The following is a 24,760-nucleotide window of genomic DNA, read 5'->3' on the forward strand; positions in this document are numbered from 1 at the left end:
GGAGGCGAGCTGCTTGTCGAAAGAATAAAGAGGAGGCAGCCAGCAAGATACAAGATGAAAATATGCCTGCCCTTATGACATCAGGTAATAATGTTTTATGGTTCAACAATACGATGATCATATATAATTTGTTAGTTAAGAAAGTAGGCGACATATGTTTCCATGCAATTCAACCCCATGAAAAATTGACCAAAAATAGTGAATATACTAGTTGACCAATAGTTGACCACTGTGTTCTATATGCAATTCCTCATCATTTTGGTTCAAGTGATAAAAACTTTGGAAGGTCGATATAGGTTAGACATATGACTTTTGAGTCCATATTTACACTTTTGGTTTGGGCACGGAGGGATTATTTAAAAAATAAATGTTAGATCAAGAACTTCAGTCAACCAGCCAACCCAGCAACATCAACCTATACATCATTGTTTAACCAGCCCGTGCAGCTATATAAAGTAAGCATTTGTCTACTACATGAATTCTTGTTGAACAATGAAGACCCTAAACCCTCCGTGCAGATATGCGAAATGTTCCCCTGTTACCTCTCGGTGATATCACTAATGGGTGTCAACCAACCTTGGTGGACCTTGACGAGAAAAAGGAGCAAATAAAGGCTCAGAGGTGAGCTGCTTATCGAAAGAAAAAAAGAGGATGCAGGCAGCAAGCAACAAGATGAAAATATTCCTGCCCTTGCGAAATCAGGTAAGAATGTTTTATGTTTCAGTAATACGATGATTGTATATACTTTCTTAGTTCAGAATGTAGGCGACATATGTATATACGTTAGATAAAAATCTAGCTTCAACCAGCCAACCCAACTATGTCCAGCTATACATCATTGTTTAACCAGACCGTGCAGCTATATAAAGTAAGCGTTTGTCTACTACATTAATTCTTGTTGAAGAATGATGGTCTGATTATGTTTTCACACTATTGTTTAACCAGCCAACCCAACAACCTCTAGCTATACATTATTGTCATATGATGATGCCCCATTGCCTCCTTCAACTGCATCTGGTGTCTTTCATGATAAAAAACAAGCTAGGCATCAATATGATAAAGAAAACAAGCATGACTTAAGGTTAAGGGATGGGCAAAGGGAGCAGGAAACACACAGAGGGGAGCATATTATCGGAAGAATGTGGATAACGGAATGGTCGATCTTGGACAAAAAAAATCAAAAACAAATAGAATGGCGCATGCAACACCGAGAATGCATGACTTTTGATGAGAAGGGTGAGTCGAGTGCTCAAAGAAAGAAAAAGTATGATGCAAAGAAAAACACTATGTGTGCTGAATCGATCGCAATGCCGCGTCCAGATCTAACTAGCACAATGTCTGACTTTCACGCAGCACCAGTCTTTTGGTCCAAATATGTGTGTCTAGATGGGGGCCGTGCAATGAGTGTGCCGACTCTCATGCTTTCAACCCACACGCATCAATCTAAAGGTGAACAAATAGATTGTGCTCCTACTGTCAAGTCGGCGGCCACATACATTCATAGCAACGAAACCGATGGTAGTTTTCCATCAACAATCATCTTTCATTTTGTAATCATTCACTGTCAGATTTTTATAATGATTCAAAAATGTTGTAGGTGCCTACCTAAGCAGAACCCTAGGTGATTGTGCTGTAGATGACAACACCGGGAAAATCAATGAGCACCTAAAAAGTGCTGAGTAGCAAACCAGTGATCCGCCCATAATAGCAGAAAATAGAGCTGACGAGCGGAGTCATGCATCCATATCCCAGCACAGGACGAGAGAGCGAGCTTGCAAGGGAAGTATGGTGGCAAAGAAGCGTCAGGAGAAAAGTGGCAAGTGAAAACCAAATATGCATGTACCACGTGGTGAGAGGAAGGCTCTGCCAGATCGTCGTAATGAAAGCTTTGCAGGTAGGGTGAAGACCCCATACGTCAGGACCATATCCAACCCGGAAATGAGCTCAACGGGACATCCTACCGAAGTTGAAGCACACGGTGCCTCAACCTCATCTAGCATGCCGGAGTACACAATCAGAAGTGAAGGTAACACTCGCATACTTACTATAACACTCCCATTCTTACTCTCCTTGTGTGCCTTGAGACTGAACCCTCATTTATTGGTTACAAACCTGGGCAGACGACATGGAAGCTTACCTTAGTGGTCTGATGAATGATAATGCCAATCCGGACAACCTCTTTGATGATGAATATTACCTGTTTGCTAGTGAAGGTATGTACACCAGCTTGAGCAAGATCCACACTTTGGGAGTATCACATCAATTATAAACATTGTTTGTAGGCTCGGCTGCTGATGACATGGAGCATGCCAAATTGGAATACTCAAGTCAGAATCCTTATGTCGACCATGATCCATTCGACTATGTGTACTCAAACCTGCCCGACAGTACACACATCATCAAGCACGCCGTGAACTGCGAGCACTGCAAGGCCAAGAAGTCTGTGTCCAAGGCCCCGGGATTCTGCTGTCACAATGGGCAGATCGAGCTGAAGCAACCAGATCCCATCCTGGAGCTAATGAGGCTTTTGTCTAGCACGGATGCAGAGTCTAGGCCTTTTCAGGAGAACATACGGTTCTTCAACGACCACTTCTCCTTCACAACCCTCGGCGTCAGCCTGGATGAAAACTACACAAACATGAAGTCCGGGGTGTCACGACAAAAAATACACTTCCATGATGACACGTGTTTGTCACAGTAGGTCATGTTTTCTGTCATGCATGTACATCTATGACGATTTTGTGACAGAATTAAGATAGTCATACCTGTGCTGTTGTAGAAGTGTTCCATGACATTACAAAAATTATCATCACGGAAGTGTCCACTTCCATGACGATAAATCACGCGCCATAGAAGTGCTTTCGTCATGGGTGACTAACACGTGGCATCCACCGTAATGGCTCGCCGTTAAGCTATCGGGTCCGGTTTTGGATCCGATAACCCGTTAACAGCCCTGACAAATGGGGATTTTCCACGTGTAAAATTGGCTAGAGGAAACACATGTCGGCTCACTGTTGGGACAGATGTCATCCACTCATTGGATCGAAGGCGCCTATGATACATCGAAACGTGGCACGGCCCAATAGAGGCCCATTCTTGTGAAAAGGCCGACCCATTTGACTTGGTCAAAAGGTGGCGGGCCAGCCCACGGAAAGCCTGTTAACGACATGTTCGCATATAGCCCATTTATAGCTCACTAACCCAGGGCCCGTTACTACCTATCCGAATTAGGCCCAGTAGCATCATCTGGGCCGTCCAATATGATTCTAGCATGTTTTAACTTCTGGCCCATGTATGGCCCATGACGTCTTTTGGCCCATATGAGGCCCTTTGTAACTCTTGGCCCATTAACGGCCCATGGTGAAATTGGCCCATCATGAACAATGTATCACTTTATACCCATTAACGACCCATTATTCCAATGGTCCGTTTCCAGCCCATGTTATCTTTCGGCCTTCTAAGGGCCCATTTATTCTTGGGCTCATTTCCAGCATTCGATTACTTACGGCCCGTTACTATCATTTTCTAGTTGTGGGCCACATTCAGCCCGTGGTTACAGTCGGCCCGTTTGTGGCCCGTTAACCCACTGGGCTGTTTTCATGTCAAAAAAACCCATTGGGATGTTTTCATAGAGTTATCAAATACTGCCTATTAACGGCCCGTTATGGTCCACGAATAGTACGGCCGATGATTGGCGAAATGATTATACGCCCCATAGAAGGCCCATGGATTCTATGGCACGTAGAAGACCAATGGATCCTATGGCCCGCAGAAGGCCCATGGATCATATGGCCCGCAGAAGGCCCATGGATCATATGGCCCGTAGAAAGTCCATGGATCCTACGGCCCGTAGAAGGCCCATGGATCCTATGGCCCGTATAGAAGACCAATGGATCATACGGCCCGTAGAAGGCCCATGGATCATACGGCCTGCATGAGGCCCATGGTTACACCAGTCCGTGTGTTGCCATGATTATTCTGGCCTAGTTACCAAAAATGGGTTATTGTGGCCACTAGAAAAACGCGGAAAAAGAACTACCATGACTACAAGCAAACAACTAAACAAGACAATAATGAAATAAATAAGCAAGCAACTAGCGCTAGCCTATTACCGCTATTACACATACTACATCCACTGGGCATCAAAGTTTGACACCCGTGCAAATATAGGGAACAAAGCAACATATTACATACACTTGCCGTCAAAATTGGCCACCAGTGCAAATAAACGTGGTAGCAAAACAAGAGCATAACTGAAACAACTTCAGAAGAGCTCAAGAAATGTTATCCTGGGTATCCACCATGCTGGAAATAAGCTTAGCAAGCTTATTAGCTTTGTCCTGTTTGGCGCTAAAATCCTCCAACACTTGCTGTTGCACCAGAAAGTATGCATCTGAATGCTCCAGGAACTTCCGCGGTCCTTCCGCTTCTTGTCGCAGCACAACTGATCGATGCCTTTCAGCTTGTAGTTGAGACTCAAGAAACCTAACTAATTCAGACAGTGAGTTTGACTAGCTTGTGCAAGCGGTAGTGGCCAGTAACTCGAACACTAAACCAAGACAGGACTTTGGGGTTGTCTCACTGTCTTCAAGATAGTCTTCCTTAGCTGTTTTATCAGCTTTGTTGGAGACCAACAAGGATTCACTATCGTGAACCTTATCTACATTACTTCCTTTACCATTGTTTAATAAAGGCATTCTTCCCCAATATTATGTCAGCATTCTAAAAGAAGAAACAAGCAGACACATAACAGGTTTAGCATGTACTAGTATATGAAACCCATTTCGGTGAACCAGTTCATTAGTAAGGTGGACAGGATTAAACTACCAAGTATTCTATTGCTAAGTACTAGTACATGATAAGCGTCAAACAAACATATATCTGTGTCCTATGGTCACTTCATTGTCTTGCCAAATCAAAATAGAGACATGGTTCAAATCATATCAGTTCAAGACAAAGCATCAATGAAAGAATACAAAGCGTGGGAAACTACACGGCATAACAAGATTTCAGATGGGTACCATAGGTCTACATGTACAACAACACTATTGGCTTTGTTGTGATGCTAGTAATGTGCATGATATGAGAAGTCAACTGTATACACAATTGAAACTGAAATAAACAGAGCTATTGATAAGAGCAAACCTGTTAAACAAACATGCGTGAACATACCTGTTGTGCCATTGGAGTTTCGATTGGATCCTTCAATTTAAAAATAAGTTCGTATGAGTAAATACAGTGATACAAGAGCAAAGGAGTATGCATGATAGCAATGGAATCTTAAATTAGAACAGTTGTTCTTCAGGTTTAAGCACTTGTTCTACATGAACAGAGTACATTAAGACGCAAGAATATAGTACTTAAAAATAGAAAAATGAGCTCGTAGACCTTACCACATTCTTGGTTCGGGACCAGTATAGCACAAGGCATTCCCAATCATCATCAAGTAAATGTGTCTCAGGAGAACGTAGGGGAAATTGATGAGTTTCTTTGCCGGTGAAGTACGTTTTCTTCAGGTAATTCTGATACTGCCACCAAGCATTCTTGAAGACAGCAGAGGTATTAGCACAGGTTACCTCATCCTGAGTTTCCAAATCGGTCCTTCTCTATGGAGAAAAATGGGAAAAGTTGTTGTATTATAACCATCATGGAGGTAGGATGTATGGGACAAAGCAAAGTAATTGCCACGAATAACATTACTTACACATAACTCCTGGACAAACACCTGCAACTGGCATTTTCCTTCATCTTCAGTATAATATTTCCAAGATGGAAAGATACGCACATAGGATTTTACAACATCAAATGTGATAGATGCTAAACTACGACTGGTTGGTTGTGCTTCCTCCACAAGAATATGCGTACTAACTGGTGGAGTTGGGGTTCCCGTAGTAGTACTGGCCCTTTGGGCACTGGAGCTGCCTTACTAACTGCTCTTGTTTGGGAGCTCTGTGGTGGAGATGGTGTTCTGTCAATAGGAACTGGGTTACTATCTGCTGGGGTTGGGGTTAGATTGGGTGAGCTGGTTCTCTGTCCATCATAGTAGGGGTACAATCTGCGAGAGTCTGGGTTATGTGTGGTAGGGTTGGTTCTCGTGCATGTACAACCGGGGTGCTATCTCCACCAAGAGGTAGCACAATTTTATTTGAAGACCGTGTTTTTACTCTGCTAGATACTGGCATCACCTGCTCCAATTCAAATGGCTGATAAACATGAAACATAGTTGAATGTACATACATTGTATGAGAGACAGATGCAATAGATAGTGTGGAAAAAAAGAGGCATGAAATAGTTGAAATGTATATTGTTTAACTAAAACGGATAGCATGACATAATTTCACATATATGATGTCTATCTAAACTGGATAGCATAGCATAACATAATTCAAAGATATGATGAATAACTAAATAGGATCACATGACATAATTCACATACATGTTATCTAAGTAATCAGGATCACATGATTTAATTCACATATGTGATTTATATTCTAAACAGAGGGCATTCGATACGGTGTCTGAACTAAGAACATGGTGTTGAATATTCTGTATATGATGTCTAAACTATGCAATGCAAGACACCATATGCATGATATGAGCAGTATAACTGTGCCAAGTTAGAGCATACACCTTGGTGGGGGAATATGACTAGTTATCTGTCTCTGAATCCATTTCTGAGGAGCTATTGGGACCCAACAAGAGATCTGCTTCGACATGTAGCACTATCTGCTCTGAAAGCCTTGTTTTCACTCCAGATTTTTCCATCTCCCACCCAAATGGCTGATACACAGGAAGAGTAGTTTAATGTACAAACATTGTCAACAAATGGAAATGTAATGAAGAAAAGGATGGGAAAGATATCATTCAAATATATGATGCCTGGTTAAACAGGATGGCATTGCACATTTCACATATATTATGGCTGGCTAAAAGACATGAGACTGCATAATTCCCATATATGATGTAGAAACTAAGCAGGTGGCATTATAGAACATGTCTAAACTAAGCAGATGACATATATGATGTCAAAAGTAGGCACTACAAGGCAACATATGCATGATATGAGTAACATCATCATGCTAAGGTAGAGCAAACACCTTGTAGGGTAAATAGGAGTGGCCAGCTGCGTCTGAATCCGCCTCAGAACAGATATTTTCCTCTGGATTACAATCTAGAGAGGGGGGGAGGGTTTGCCATTGAACCCACCATGGAGTGATGTCTGCATGACATTGTATTGCCATGCAAAAGTCTTCTCTTTTTCTCTACATGTTCAGCATGATTGTGTACAATATCTGACATGCATACAAAAAAAATATGGTGAGATTATGTAAGGAGAGCATGCAGAAACTTAGAGTGATGGTAACAACCAGTGGATGGATCCAAGATGAACAACACAGGCACACCCTAGGTGAACCAGATATTAGACAGAGATACCATTCATTGCTGCCTCGATATGTGCCCCACAACTAATTTAGAACTCAAGTTTGAACATTAATTTGGACCTGACTTGGAGTCTAAGAGGTGAACAGGACGATAAAGCAGCAGGTAATTTTAAGCAATGCATAACATAAGCAGAAACAAAAGAGTGCGACCTCTCTTGTGGACCCATGTACTCCTCAGGTTCATCTGTTGAGTTGATGATGGTGATGCCGTTGCGGTGGGTGCCGGCAGCAGGGAAGGAGATCTGAGGCGGCGAAAGACGGTCAGGAGTCGTGATGTCTGGTTTGGTGGATGCTTCTGTCGATGGAGCAGCTCAGGTGAGGTGGACGACGTCGCGGCAGGAGCAGAACAAACCACACAAAGTTCCCTTTGACACCTACCTATAACTGAAGTAATTCTGTAAGGGATGATTTGTCTTGCATGATTCTAATAACGCAGGGATAGAAAAAACACCGGAATAGGATAGGAATGCACATTGTAATCAGAGCATTTGTAAACACAGGATTTCTGTCAACTCGGGTTTTTGGTTCACATGATTTGGAAGAGCAGAGGAATGCAAAGAAGCATGGCCAAAATAAAGTGAAACCATATGAAAGCCTGTACAGTTAGAATGTTATCCTGCCACTAATGCACTTGGTCTTGTTTTCATGCATAGGATTTTGAAAAGTAGGTCCAGGTGGATGTTTTTCTCCATTCCTTTCAACAAAATGCATGAATAATTGAATTGTAGAGTGCCATAGGAAAATTTCCTATTGCTATGTTTTTCCGTTGAACCAAAATAGCCCTAATGGATCTACATGAATGTAGAGTAATAAGTGATGCAACAAGTGTACAACCTCTTTGCCGTAGCCATGTCGACCTCATCATCATTGGGTTGGTCACTGAAGAAGTTGAGGTAGAGGTGGCTGTCGGAGGTGTGGAGGAAGATCTGAGGAATCTGTAGACGGTGTCCAGGGCACTGCTCTGTTGTGATGGATCGTTCTGTCGTTGGAGCAGCTCCGGTGAGCCGTAAGACGTCAAGGCTGAAGCAGCACAAGACATACATCGTTAATCTCAAGTGGGATTCTAATAGCTTCTTCAATAGATGATGTAAAATAGATGTAAAATTTACATCACCAAAAACCACTTGACTACAACAGATGGGGTAAAAACTGTTGACTCTGAACTTAACTGTCGAAACTGAAATTTATTGTGGAATCTGAATGTTACTATCGAAACTGAACGCAATGTAGCAGAGAGGCACTTGACATGTAGTTTAGGGAGGGCCTGCAGTTCATCTTCAACCTGCACCCCCCTGAGCCGCCAGCCACCACCGACTGAACCGCCGGCCCCAGCGCCGCCTCGTCGCCCCAAAACAACTCCCCACCGCCGGTCCACCGCCGCCCTGGCCAGCCCTCTAGCCCTCCTGCACGGAGATTTTTCTCCGGCAGTCCCCACGCCACCGCCCCACCACCGCGCCCCCCCACCGCCGGCGACCACTGCCCCCACCCTGAACCCTAAGATAGATAGTGGGGTACCTCTCCAGCGAGCCCCCCTCCCTCCTTCAGGTGGTTCTTCCTTAACTCCAACGAGCCCCCCCCCTAAAAATTGACTGACCCAAAAGTCGATTCAGTCGACTAAAGTGTAGCTAAATCGGAGTAGAGAAGCAGCACAAGCAAGGGGGAGAGCAGCAGCAGCAACGCGAGCAAGCGAGCAAGAGCCGGAGCAGCAACAGCAGCGCGAGCAAGCGAGCGAGAGCTAGTAAGGACGCCGCCGCTGAAGGGGCCTCGCACTGGGGGAGAGCCACCATGGAGATGTCGCCCATGGCGCCGGCTACGAGGTAGCCGCTCCATCGGGGTGCGAGATGGAGCACCATCGGTGCCGGGAGGTCGAGTTAAGGAGAAGGTGCGATGCGATGAGTGTACAACCTCTTTGGTGGTGCCGAGTAGGCCTCGGCATCGTCCGAGGAGTCAGTGAGGATGTTGTGATTCTGGTGGAGCAGGTTAAGGCGGCGTTGTGGGGATGGAGCAGCCACGATAGACGAGACAATCGTTGGAGCAGCGAGATGAACCGGCGGGACGACAATATGGATGACAGATCCTCATCCGGGGAGGTGGACGAGGGACGTCGAGCTCTTGCGATGGACGACGTTGTCGGGGAAGAGGCTCTGGCTGGGCAGCTGTGAGGTGGCGGACGGAGGAGGGTGGGATTTTGCAGCTGGAGCAGAGAGGTTATGGCGGCCTGGGATTTCGAATGGTGAAAAGGAGGCGATGGGAGGGGGAACCATGACTTAGGGACGCGCTTGTCCAAAATGTACGGTGTGTTATAAAAGTACCCCCCACCGATTTGAACTAGTGGCCCTTTCGGCTCAGGGTTAGAAGGGGGATTCCGCATGTTGGGATTTGGCAGATGGAGGGAGTTTTTGTGCGCGTTGTAATTTCGGGATAGCAATGTGCGGGTTGTGAAGGCGCCAGTTTTGGGAGCACGATATCTGAATTTTTGAGATATAACAACGCGCGGATTGAATTTTAGGGAGAAGCCTAATGTGTAATATTGTACTTGTACGTACCAAATCAATTCGCACTTCCCTCAACCAAAAAAATGAAAAAAATAAAACTATTCACACCACACAATGAGAGAGTCTTGTCCCGTTTTACTATACAAATGCTATTCAAAGCTACTCCCTCCTTCCATCTATATAGGGCCTAATGCATTTTTCGAGGCTAACTTTGAGCAAATATTAGAGCAATAATATATGACATGCAACTTACACAAAGCACACAATTAAATTTGTGTGTGAAAGGAGCTTTCAATGATATAATTTTCACACTGTGCATGTCATGTACAATTAATCTTGTCAACAGTCAAAGGCGGTCTTAAAAAACGCATTACACCCTATATAGATGGAAGGAGGGAGTATGAATCCATGTTATGTCCAATTAAATTTTTTCGATGGTTGTATAATGCAAGTAACCTACTCATACCAACATTTTAGTGCATTCCAAATGTCTATACTACCGCTGCAATTCGAACTGAATTTGAATTCGTTTCTCTATTTCAATAAGAATCTACAATCATGATTATTGCCAACTTTAACCATCATTCGGGTATTACCTTAATAACACACCACATGATTACTATAGAGATTGCTATGAACTATGTGTACTATATGAACTCGAATTCTATTTTTTGAATACACTTGATGTTGATTCCAAATAATAGTACATTTGATGTACTAACTATATATTCATAATCTAAACCATGTTCCATACGTACACCGTGTTGATCACACAAAGTATAGTGCCCCGCCCCCTACATTATGACAAGTATTTAGCCCTGAGCTGCAAAAGCCACACCTTAGCCCAAATTATAATCAATGTTCTACATTATGATATCTTCTTCAAGTATCCGTATCCACTTTTTTATAATGAATTATGATCTTTGTTCATCTTTTACACCTTCATGATCCTCTTCTATTTGTAGCTAGCTAGCGCTAACTTTCTATCGTGCATGCGCACGCCCGCCCCTTCTCACCCTCCCTCAGCGTCCCCTCCATCGCGCACGTTCGTTATTTCTCTTTAGGTCGTTCACCCGCGGTGTGTGTAGGCCCCCCGGCTCCTTCTTTCCAGCACACACCGGTTGATATACCTCTCTAGCCAAGTGTGCCTACCACAAACACATATATACTCCCCCTCTTCTCTTCTCGCCATCCATGCCCCCCTATGTCCAATACGGTTCCACGCAGGTGCACACTCCCGCCCCTCTTTTCATTGATCTCATACTCGCACACTCCTCCCCCCTCGACATGGTAGGCCTCTTGCACCACCTCCTAGCCGCAACCCTCTCCCCATGTTTGTCTCTTCGGACCTTATTTGCTTCTAACACATGCATGCATGTATACGTACCGATCTCCCTACATATAGTCAGGTCGACTATAATTTGTTTTCCCCACGCACCGATACACTTAGCTCGCTAGTTATGTCTCTGCCTTTCTCGGACACATGACGGTTGATCTTCCTATGTAGTTATGTATGCTTACCACAACCATATTGTCTCCCCTCATCATCCTTGCATACCTCCCAACCCGTCTCTCACACACACGTGCATAGACAGACAGACATCCCCCGCCCTCTCTTATTGATATTGCACTCGTACCCTCCGTTTGTCTAGCAGGCCTCTCCCACCATTTGTGAGACGCCACTCCACCACCAACCCTCCGACACTCTACCTTTGTCTTTCTCCCAACCTTATTCCTCTGCTACACATATCCATGGATGCCAATCGATCTCCCTCAATACATAGCTATGTCTCTCTCCTTCCCCACACATATACTAGTCGATCGGTCTCTGCCCCCTCCCCCCCCCCACACACACACCGATAGTCGAATGTTGTAGGTAGGTATCCATGCCACAAAGAAAAACTGCACCTTTGCACTCCAAAATTCCAGTAGGTGAGCCACCCTATATCTTTGGCATGGGCAAACACAAATTCGATGGCACTCTTTATCGATCGCGCAGCCACACACTTCATCCCTGTTTTGAATTCTATTGATATCTCACGTCCATGACTCCGTTTCACACACATTGCATATGTTACGTTTTTTTTTGTTTGAGATATCATCGACACATTGCCTCTGTTTCACACAAACCATCTCTCTCACACCCACCCACATACATACCTGCACCTAAAGAAGAGGTGCACGCAGGACACATGTACTCACGTATCGTTCCCGGCCACACCCGCACGGGTACACGGTGGAGTTCGTTACTGTACGAAAAGGTAGCCCACGTGATAATTTGATGCATGTAGCGGTTGTTTACTCGAAGGAGGGTCGGGTACCATGCCTAGATGGAACAAAGTTTGACTTGACGCGTTAGTATTAATTATATATTCCTCAAAGGCACGTACAGAATATAAAATGATTGCCTTGGGGAAAATGGAAAAATGGGTTTGTCTCTCATCACACCATATCACACAAGGTGGCGGTGGCCTCTCTCTCTCTCACTGTTGGTCAGTCATCCAGCCGCATCTCGTCCACCGACGGAAAAGGGAGGATGTGCATCGTTTCTCCGTTTGACGGTGTTGAGGTAGCACCTCCCGATCTGCGGTACCCGCCGTTCTCTCTGACCAAGCTCCGGCGCGGTAGGGCATTCGCCACTTGCTCGCTGCTGCAGTATGAGTAGATCCCGGCCGCCGGCACCCTCCTAGTAACATCCCGACGACCCTCAAGTACAACTTCCTCCGACCTTGCTCCACTGCCCATCTTCCCATGTTGCCGCATGTGGATCTTCTTTAGTTGTTTGCTTAAAACGTATCTCGGCCGGCATCTTGCAATCTCGTCCTCAAACCATTTCTAATAAACCACCATGTTCTATCTTTCCCTTATTACATGGAATATGCTTCTTTTTTGTCAACGTATGTGTCTTCAACTTGTGTTATTGGGTAGTAATTGTTTCCTTTCTACCTCCTTTTGCAAACAGGGCTATCCATTTTCACCTCGTTCCTATTGCAACCTTTTGGTGAACTGCTCAAATCAATTTTTTCTTAAGAGTGTTTTGTGCAGTTCTGCCAAAATGTCACACGGGCAACGGTTTTACATTTCTGTGGGACTGCAGAAAGGGAGATTGGTTTTGCTATCCTCCTCATCCAACTCCGCGCCTAATCTTCTCCAACAAGTAGTTAGTCCTAAAGAGAGATCGTAGAGGTGATAGACTTCTATTTGTGTGTGTTATGTTTCTTCATCTAGTTCCACTATTATTGTAATCGCACTGACTGGATATCTTTGCAAACAGGGATGGTCCGCTCGATTTTAGTGGAGTTGCACAAAATGATCGGATTGTGGTGTCGTCCATACACCTCTTTTTTGGCTACAGAGCTGGGTGAAACTAGCTGCCAAGCAATGAACACTGTGCCAAGGAAATGGAGCCATGCCTACGAACAGCATCGCTCAATTATATAGATTTCTTTATTTGTACACCTTCTCACAACTTTGTCTTCAGTTGTGATGTGAATATTGGCGCTGATCTACCAACCAATGAGATGCATTAGCAGCCATGGTAGTTTCATTTCTATTTGCTGGAATGTTGTACCAAGATAATCTTGAGGCAAAAGACATGAATCCTAAGTTTCAAACCTTTTTTTCCTGCGGGAACCGAAGTTAAAACCTTCATAGCATCACAATACAATTTCATTAAAATTATGCATACATATAAACAAATCCTGAAGGATTGATAGCAATGCCAAAAACAATTCAACTTCGTTTCACCAACATGTGGGACATCCTTCATGAGATTGGCTCCACCTGCCATGCAGCAATATTGAGTGCACAACTGCAGGGAAAGATTCACCCCGGTCGTTGCACCGCAGTAGTAATGACTAGTGAGTAGTCAAATCACAGAGCCCCACCTTCGCCACAGTAAGTTGCTCAGATGAAGCAACCATCATTTCTCGTTCCTTGAATCCGCTGGTACTCCCATATTCCCAGAGTAATAAGTTGCTCGAGCGAAGCAACCATCACTTCACCTTTCCCATAGTAAGTACTAGTACCTCCTTTTTTTACTCTAGAAACAACCACACCCGAATATTGGCGGTAGCAGCACAACAACTGAATCAAAAATCAAAACCAACAATTGAACTACTACTAATGGTGAGCGTTTGCTAGTAGTACGTATCATGTACTCCGTGTGTCCATGTATATAGGGCTTAATGCGTTTTCCGAGACTAACTTTGGCCCTATTTGGATCCATGGGTTAGAGTTAGTTTGAGCTAGTTGGGGGCTCAAATAGCCCTAAAGTATCAAAACATGAGGGTTAAATTGGAGCAAGTTAGACTTGTTCGGTTCAACCGCCTCCCTAGGTGTTTGGAGAGGAATTGGCCAGCGCGAGGCGCTTCTATAGGTGGGCAGGTGGCTTGTAAGCAAAAGTTTCTCCTCGTGCTGCGAGCCACCGCGCACGCGTTGGCGAGGGAGAAGGCGTAGTAAGCAAGCTTCTCGTCGTTCTGCGAGTTGACAGGACACATCAAAGTTATTTAGTATGTACTCTCTCCAAAAAAAGGTTGACCATGTCATGGCTACCATACCGTGCTCCGTCATTGAGTATGTGCACTATTAACGTGCCATCTAGGAGAAAAAAATATTGCGTAGTAGGTGCCATCAAAGTGCACGACTCACTTACACACTTCTTATCTGATTATCTCCATTTTCTTGGATGACACGTGCACCTTGATGCTAGATGTCTCGCGTGTTGGCAAAAGGATGAACAAAGCTCACGCAAAAACAAAGAGTGGAAGAACATAGATTACCGATGATCGAGAAGGAGCAAGGAACCTCGTGGTGGAGCGTCTGCACTCATAGTATTTTATATTGTTCAACGATATAAAAATCAACCAATCATCTCCACAATGGACTGGAAGAGTACGAAACATGGCAGCCCAGTGTAGTTACATCATACTACATGGCTAACCCACGCTATCACCATATTTCTTGGCTTCCGTGCGACACCTAGCTCTAGTAATCCAGTAGCCCGTATCGCTTCTCACTCCTTGTCTCTCTCAAAGTGCGGCGGGCTGGCATTTTTGCCGTCTATTGAGGTCGATTAACTCATCACATGTTAGCGACATGCCAAGAGCATTCTAGAAAAATATTGTACTCTATTGTTATGCCGAGAAGAGGAAGCGCTTTGACCGACGGACCAAACGAGACAGGCGTGCCGTGCCATTAGTGGGTCTAGTTTCTTGTTTTGAACTCGTTTAGAACACTTGGTTTTGACTATTGATAAGATTTTGTATAGGGCCTAATGTATTATTCGAGGATGCCTTTGACTATTGATAAGATTTTATATAATTTGAAAAATATATCATTCGAAGATCCTTTCATGTTCTGTTTAAAAAAAGATCCTTTCACATATGAATTTGACTGTATGCTTGGAGCAACTTGCATGACCTATGCTGCTCTTGTTTGGATACTCTAACTTAGCAAGAGGTTAGACTAACTCATGACTAACCCTGAACTAACTGTAGCCAAAGAGGTGTTTGGGTGACAGGGTTAGATTGCTAATAAATGCACTTGATGGAGAGAGAAAAGTGATTTTTCAGTGGGCCCAATGAGAACTATCTCCAATTAGCACCTCTTGGGTGGGATAGTTTTTTTGGTGGGTTCGGTGCAACTTGCTCCAATTTAACCCTCATGCTTGGAAACTTTAGGGCTATTTGAGCCCCAACTAGCTCAAACTAACTCTAACCCATGGATCCACACACGGCCAAAGTTAGTCTCGGAAAATGCATTAAGCCCTATATACATGGATAGATGGAGTACATGATACGTACTAGCAAACGCTCACAAGTAGTAGTAGTTCATTGGTTGGTTTCGATTTTGGATCCAGTTGTTGTGCTGCTACCATCCAATATTCGTGTGTGGTTGTTTCTAGAATAAAAAAGGAGGTACCCCTACTTATGTTACTCCCACTATGCCTAGCCTAAGGTTAATAGGTGACCTTGCGCTTGGCTCTTCGCCTCTTCCGGAAGTCGAACAATAGTGATGGTACTACAGTAGTACTTCTGGCAATCTGACACCAAATGAACTGCTGCACGTCCACCGCTTGTAAGCAAAAGTTTCTCCTCGTGTTGTGAGCCACCATGCACGCATTGGCGAGGGAGAAGGCGTAGTAAGCAAGCTTCTCGTCATTCTGCGAGTTGACGGGACACATCAAAGTTATTTAGTATGTACTCTCTCCAAAAAAGGGATGACCATGTCATGGCTACCATCCCGTGCTCCATCGTTGAGTATGTGCACTATTAACATGCCATCGAGGAGAAAACATATTATGTAGTAGGTGCCATCGAAGTGCACAACTCACTTACGCACTGCTTATCTGATTATCTCCATTTTCTTGCATGACACGTGCACCTTGATGCTAGATATCTTGGCAAAAGGATGAACAAAGCCCACGTCAAAAAAAAAGAGTTAAAGAACATAGATTCCCGAAGACCAAGAAGCAGCAAGGAACCTCGCGGTGGAGCGTCTGCAAGGAACCTTGCGCGTTTTCCCCTGTTTTTTACAGCCTGCCCACCTATAAACAAGTAAAAGAACATGAACTCTTTGCTAACCACTAGAGACGATACATCCGGATGCTAAGTTGAAGATGTTTTATAGTTTATATTGATAACCATGCAAGAAGCCACACATGTACATGATGCATGCAGCCACGCATGTACACACGCCAACGCACTAATTCATGCAGATCCAACTCATGCACATATGCACACAACATGGAGCACACAACGCACGTACACAACACATGCATGCATGCACACTCGGCCACAAAATGCATGTGAATAACACATGCATGCGCACACACTCAGCCGCATGGAGGCGTGCGCCATCCGCGGCAACATCCGGTTCATCGTGCTACGACGAAGCTCGCCCGCAACGGCGCCTACGCATCTCTTGCAGCACCTCTTTGCCATCGTTGCTCAACGACTAGTCGGAGACGAAGATGACCGAAGCCTCAGCCTTATTGCTAGCACCGATGGAAAAGCACGCACGCTGCATGCACACGAGCACATACGAAGTGCCCAGGATGTGGTGCATCCCCAGTCGCCTCTACTCCTTCTGTGCACATTGTCTATCAAGGCAGCTGCATACCTAATGATGATGTGGGTGAGATCTTCTAGGACTCAGATGATGACAAGGAAAAATATGAGACTACCCACAGTGGGAGTAACATAGGTAGTAACATCACACATGTCTAGATAAAGTAGATGATGTGGCAAGCAATAAATGAAGAAAGACAGGAAAGTAGTAACATCACACATATCAAGGCAAGATGTTTCTATAGCCTAATAAATGAAGTGTTGCATGTTACCACACATATGTTACTACAGAGGTAGTAAAATAGACTAGTAACATGAGCATGTTACTAGTCTATGTTACTGCCCACTGTGGCTAGTCTGAGGGGGGTGTCTCCAACAGTGTTCCTCGCCTCGCACCTCTTGCATCATGGTGGTCGAGCTTGGAGTCATTCTTCTGGTACACATGGCATCTCAGATCTGGACACAAGGTGACGTACACCGTCAAGGTCCACAGTCAAGGGGGTGGTAAGTGCTAAGTGCTTAGATGTGCTTAGATGAGGTGCTAAGTGCATTAAATGTCTTAGCAACTCAAGTCTCCAACACGTAGGTTCTTAGTTTGTTGTTGCTAAGCTTGCTTCATTTAATTAGCTATAGACTCAAAACTGTATTTCCGCCGTTTCTTCCTGGGGTCGCCAAACTAGCCTCTCTCTTCATAATTAACTTGCCACATCATATTTTATGCCTACGTGGCAGGCTTAGCAGCTATACATGGTGGAGCACTGGGAGAGGCCAAGGTTGGTCATAGTGGTGAGTAACTTACACTGTAACGTATTACTATGTTACTCTAAACATCTCTATAAACCGGAAAGGAGGGAGTAGTAACATAGACTAGTGTCATATGCATGAAACTACTAGTGAGTATGGGATCACATGATATTTCCCTGTTTGGACCGATCCCAAGTTGGCTTCTCACCTTCTTGGCCCAACAAAAACTCTGCTACGTCTTGAGCTTGCGTTGGTTTTCCTCGAATAGGAGAGGGTGATGCAGCAAAGTGTAGCGTAAGTATTTCCCTCAGTTTTGAGAACCAAGGTATCAATCCAGTAGGAGGCTCCTCAAAAGTCCCATGCACCTGCACAAACAAACTGAGAACTCGCAACCAACACAATAAAGGGGTTGTCAATCCCTTCACGGCCACTTGCGGAAGTGAGATCTAGTAAAGATAGTATGATAAGATAGATATATTTTTGGTATTTTATAATATAGATGCAAAAAGTAAAGATGCAAATAAAGGTAGATTGAAAGCAAATATGATAAGAGATAGACCCGGGGGCCATAGGTTTCAATAGAGGCTTCTCTCAAGATAGCATAAGTATTATGGTGGGTGAACAAATTACTGTCGAGCAATTGATAGAAAAACGCATAGTTATGAGATTATCTAGGCATGATCATGTATATAGGCATCACGTCCATAACAAGTAGACCGACTCCTGCCTGCATCTACTACTATTACTCCACACATCGACCGACTCCTGCCTGCATCTAGAGTATTAAGTTCATAAGAACAGAGTAACGCAATAAGCAAGGTGGCATGATGTAGAGGGATAAACACATGCAATATGATATAAACCCCATCTTGTTATCCTCGATGGCAACAATACAATACGTGTCTTGCAACCCTTTCTGTCACTGGGTAAGAACACCGCAAGATTGAACCCAAAGCTAAGCACTTCTCCCATGGAAAGAATGATCAATCTAATAGGCCAAACCAAACTAATAATTCGAAGAGACTTGCAAAGATAACTCAATCATACATAAAAGAATTCAGAGAAGATTCAAATATTATTCATAGATAAACTTGATCATAAACCCACAATTCATCAGATCTCAACAAACACACCGCAAAAGGAGTTTAGATCGAATATATCTCCACAAGAGAGGGGGAGAACATTGTATTGAGATCCAAAAAGAGAGAAGAAGCCATCTAGCTAATAACTATGGACCCGTAGGTCTGTGGTAAACTACTCACAACTCATCGGAGGGGCAAGGATGTTGATGTACAAGCCCTCCATGGTCGATTCCCCCTCCGGCAGAGTGCCGGCGAAGGCTCCAAGATGGGATCTCGCGGATACAGAAGGTTACGGCGCTGGAAATTGTGTTTCATGGTGCTCCTGGATGTTTTCGGGGTACGTAGGTATATATAGGAGGAAGAAGTACGTCAGTGGCCGCCCGAGGGGCCCATGAGACAGGAGGGTGTGCCCTATAGGGGGGGGCGCCCCCCTATCTCGTGGGGCCCTCGGAAGCTTCTTGACTTGCACTGCAAGCTCCCTGGATCATGTTAGTTCCAAAAATCACGCTCCCGAAGGTTTCATTCCGTTTGGACTCCTTTGATATTCCTTTTCTTCGAAATACTGAAATAGGCAAAAAAACAGCAATATGGGCTGGGCCTCCGGTTAGTAGGTTAGTCCCAAAAATGATATAAATGTGTAAAATAAAGCCCATAAACATCCAAAAGGGGTAATATAACAGCATGGAACAATAAAAAATTATAGATACGTTGGAGACGTATCAAGTATCCCCAAGCTTAATTCCTGCTCGTCCTCGAGTAGGTAAATGATAAAAAGAGAATTTTTGATGTCGAATGCTACTTAGCATAATTCATAATGTAATTTTCTTTATTGTGGAATGAATGTTCAGATCCAAATGAATACAAAATAAAAGTTCATATTGACATAAGAAATAGTAATACTTCAAGCATACTAATCAAAGTAATCATGTCTTCTCAAAATAACATGGCTAAAGAAAGTTATCCCTACAAAATCATATAGTCTGGCTATGCTCTATCTTCATCACACAAAGTATTTAATCACGCACAACCCCGATGACAAGCCAAGCAATTGTTTCATCCTTTAATAATCTCAAACTTTTTCAACTTTCACGCAATACATGAGCGTGAGCCATGCACATAGCACTATATGTGGAATAGAAGGGTGGTTGTGGAGAAGACAAAAAAGGAGAAGATAGTCTCACATCAACTAGGCGTATCAACGGGCTATGGAGATGCCCATTAATAGATATCAATGTGAGTGAGTAGGGATTTCCATGCAACAGATGCACTAGAGCTAAAAATATATGAAAGCTCAACAAAAGAAACTAAGTGGGGTGCATCCAACTTGCTTGGTCACGAAGACCTAGGGCACTTTGAGGAAGCCCATCATTGGAATATACAAGCCAAGTTCTATAATGAAAAATTCCCACTAGTATATGAAAGTGACAACATATGAGACTCTCTAACATGAAGATCATGGTGCTATTTTGAAGCACAAGTGTGGAAAAAGAGATAGTAGCATTGTCCCTTCTCTCTTTTTCTCTCATTTTCTTTTTTTTCTTTTTTTTTCTTTTCTTTTTTTTCTTTGGCCTTCCCTTTTTTGATTTTTGGCCTTTCTCTTTTTTTTCTTTTTTTCCTTTTCTTTTTGTAAAGTCCGAAGTCTCATCCTGACTTGTGGGGGAATCATAGTCTTCATCATCCTTTCCTCAGTAGGACAATGCTCTAATAATGAAGATCATCACACTTTTATGGATTTACAACTAAAAGCTAGAACAAGATATGACTCTATATGAATGCCTCCGGCGGTGTACCGGGATATGTAATGAATCAAGAGCGACATGTATGAAAATTATGAAGGTGGCCTTGCCACAAATACGATGTCAACTACATGATCATGCAAAAAGAAATATGACAAAAGTAATGCGTGTCATATGAACGGAACGGTGGAAAGTTGCATGGCAGTATCTTCTTATTTTCAAAAATAAAGTCATGTGCTACCATACTCTTATAGTCTAGCAAAATAGTGGGCAACAACTTTTCCTCTTTCTCATAATGCCTAATAGGTATCTCAAATTGTTTAGCAAGGTGTGAAGCAAAGATACCTCCAAAGATGGGGCCCTTTGTACGGTTCAGACTTAACCGTTTAGCAACAATAGCGCCTTGACTGAAAGTTGTATCACGAAATAAAGCATGGCGCAAAATAGCAAGGTCAGGAGCACTAAGGCTCCCACTGTTCCCGCGACCAATTAAGCATCTACTAGAAAATATTGCAAAGTAGCGTAGAACAGGAAAATGTATACTAGTAGTCCTTGCATCTGAAACTTTTCTCATTTCCCCTACAGCAATTTGACCAATGAATTCATCCACATCTCTAGGATGTGGTTCCTCGATGCTTCCCTCAAAGGGCAACTTGCAAACCACACAAAAATCATATAGTGACATCTCCTTAAACTCATCATATAAATAAAAATCCACCAAAGGTGGTGATCTTCTAGCATGGAAATGAAAGTTTTGCACAAAAATATTAGTGAGTAGGAGATACTGTTCACACTGGTCATGGAGGAAGTCAGTGAGGCCTGCATTCCCAGCCAAATAATAGAAGTCGTCATGAATTTCGGCGACTCTCAAGAATACATCACAAGGCCATTCACACGGCCGAACCTCCGTGGTGCGAGGAAGATTGTACTTGGTCTTTTTATTCTCTTGATTCTACTTTTCCTTTGAGCTTCGGCTAGAGGATCCTCTCAACAATCTCTTTATCATTTTCTTCCTCGGAAAAATTTCTGAAATTTTTAGTAACTCAAAATAAAAGTGAAGCAAACTCAACAAGATTGATAGCAACTACCCCCACAAGTGCCTATAGGCTATATCATGCATTAAAACTACTTTAGACCATATAAATTTGACATGCAAGCTCAAGAACAGGGTCACCTTAGCAGCAAAAATTTGCAATAAATAAAGCACTAGAACAAAAACTAATTGGACCATTGGAGGAATCACATACCAAAGAACAATCCCCCAAAGCAGTTTTGTGAATGGAGCTTTGAGCAAGGAGATAAAACGGTAGCAAAACGAGCAAGAACACGAGTTTGAGCTACGGGATGATTTTTTTGGAGGAAGACGAAGTGTGTGGGTGCTGGAATAAGTGGAGGGGGGCACATGGGGCCCATGAGGCAGGGGGCGCGCCTAGGGGGTAGGGCGCGCCCTCCACCCTCGTGACCAAATGGTGGGTCCCCCTGGTGTGTTCCAAGTGCCAGAAATTCTCAAATATTTTACAAAAAATCATACTCAATTTTCAGGGCATTTGGAGAACTTTTATTTTTGGGGTATTTTTTTTATTGCACGGATAATTCAGAAACAGATAGAAAATACTATTTTTGCTTTATTACATCTAAATAACAGAAAGTAAAAGGAGGGTACAGAAGGTTCTGCTTTCTAACTTCATCCATCTCATGCTCATCAAAGGGAACCCACTAATAAGGTTGATCAAGTCTTGTTAACAAACTTCTTCCGAATAACATGGAACCAGAGAATTTTCGAATAACACTAGGTTACATCAACGGGGATATGCATGTCCCCAACAATAAGAATATCATGTTTCTTTTTGATAGTAGGAAGAGGGAATTCAAAACCTCCAATAGTAATCATTGAATTTTTTCCAATAGAATTGATACTATGAACTTGATGTTGTTTCTTCGGAAAGTGTACCGTATGCTCATTACCATTAACATGAAAAGTGACATTGCCTTTGTTGCAATCAAGAACATCCCCTGCAGTATTCAAAAAGGGTCTACCAAGGATGATCGACATACTGTCGTCCTCGGGAATATCAAGAATAACAAAGTCCGTTAAAATAGTAATGTTTGCAACCACAACAGGCACATCCTCACAAATACCGACGGGTATAGCAGTTGATTTACCGGCCATTTACAAAGAGATTTCAGTAGGTGTCAACTTATTCAAATCAAGTCTATGGTACAAAGAGAGAGGCATAACACTAACACCGGCTCCAAAATCACATAAAGCAGTTTTAACATAGTTTCTTTTAATGGAGCATGATATAGTTGGTACTCCAGGATCTCCAACTTTCTTTGGTATTCCACCCTTAAAGGTATAATTGGCAAGCATGGTGGAAATTTCAGCTTCCGGTATGTTTCTTTTATTTGTAGTAATATCTTTCATATACTTAGCATAGGGATTCATTTTAAGCATATCAGTCAAACGCATACGCAAAAAGACAGGTCTAATCATTTCAGCAAAGGGCTCAAAATCCTCATCATCCTCTTTCTTGGATGGCTTAGGAGGTAAAGGCATGGGTTTCTGAACCCATGGTTCTTATTCTTTACCGTACTTCCTAGCAACAAACTCTCTCTTAACATAACGTTGATTCTTTGATTGTGGGTTATCTAGATCAACAGCGGGTTCAATCTCTACATCATTTTGTTATTACTAGGTTGAGCATCAACATGAACATCATCATTAACATCATCACTAGGTTCATGTTCATTACCAGATTGTGTTTCAGCATCAGAAAAAGAAATATCATTGGGATTCTCGGGTGTGTCAATAACAGGTTCACTAGAAGCATGCAAAGTCCTATCATTTTCCTTTTTCTATTTCTTAGAAGGACTAGGTGCATCAATATTAGTTCTCTGAGAATCTTGCTCAACTCTCTTAGGATGGCCCTCAGGATACAAAGGTTCCTGGGTCATTTGACCACCTCTAGTCATAACTCGAACAACATTATCATTGTTCTTATTATTTAACTCACTGAGCAAATAATCTTGTGCCTTAAGTACTTGTTCTACTTGAGTGATAACCATGGAAGCATGTTTAATAATAAGCTTAAGATCACCTTTAACTCTAGACATATAATCACTGAAGTGTTCAACCATGCAAGCATTGCATTTCAATTGTCTACCAAAGTAAGCATTGAAGTCTTCTTGTTTAACAATAAAATTATCAAACTCATCCAAGCGTTGACTAGCAAACTTAGTAGATGGGATTTCACACTTATAAAATCCATAGAGAGAATTTACCTTTACTACCTGCATAGGGTTATCAAGACCATGTATTTCTTCATTAGGTGGTAAATTCTTAACATCTTCAGCTTTAATACCTTTTTCTTTCTTAGATTTCTTTGCCTCTTGCATATCTTCAAGACTGAGAAATAGAATACCCCTTTTCTTCCGAGTTGGCTTAGGAGTTGGTTCAGGAAGTGTCCAATAATTATCATTACTCAATATATTATTCAATAGCAATTCAGCTTGCTCAACAGTTCTTTCCCTGAAAACACAACCAGCACAACTATCCAGGTGGTCTTTGGAAGCATCGATTAGTCCATTATAAAAGATATCAAGTATTTCATTTTTCTTGAGAGGATGATTAGGCAAAGCATTAAGTAATCGGAGAGGCCTCCCCCAAGCTTGTGCGAGACTCTCTTCCCCTTAAGGCAGCTTGTTTCTTATGAGCAGGGGAAATATTTTGCAGAGAAATAATAAATCATATCCTAGGGATTACGCACACAACCAGGAGCAAGAGAATTAAACCATATTTTAGCATCACCCTTTAATGAGAAAGGAAACCATTTAAGGATATAATAATAGCGATTTTTTTCCTCATGAGTAAATAGGGTGGCTATATCATTCAATTTAGTAAGATGTGCCACAACAGTTTCAGCTTCATAGCCATGGAAAGGATTAGATTCAACCAAAGTGATTAACTCAGGATCAACAGAGAATTCATAATCCTTATCAGTAACAAAGATAGGTGAAGTAGCAAAAGTAGGGTCATATTTCATTCTAGCATTCAAAGACTTTTCTTTCAGCTTAGCTAACAGTTTCTTAAGATCATATCTATCATTGCAAGCAAAAAGGTCTCTAGCAGTTTCTTCATCCATAACATAACCCTCAGGCACAACAGGTAATTCATATCTAGGGGGAGAATCT

The sequence above is a fragment of the Triticum aestivum genome, chromosome 5B (genome assembly GCF_018294505.1).
Source record: "Triticum aestivum cultivar Chinese Spring chromosome 5B, IWGSC CS RefSeq v2.1, whole genome shotgun sequence".
Lineage (NCBI taxonomy): Eukaryota > Viridiplantae > Streptophyta > Magnoliopsida > Poales > Poaceae > Triticum > Triticum aestivum.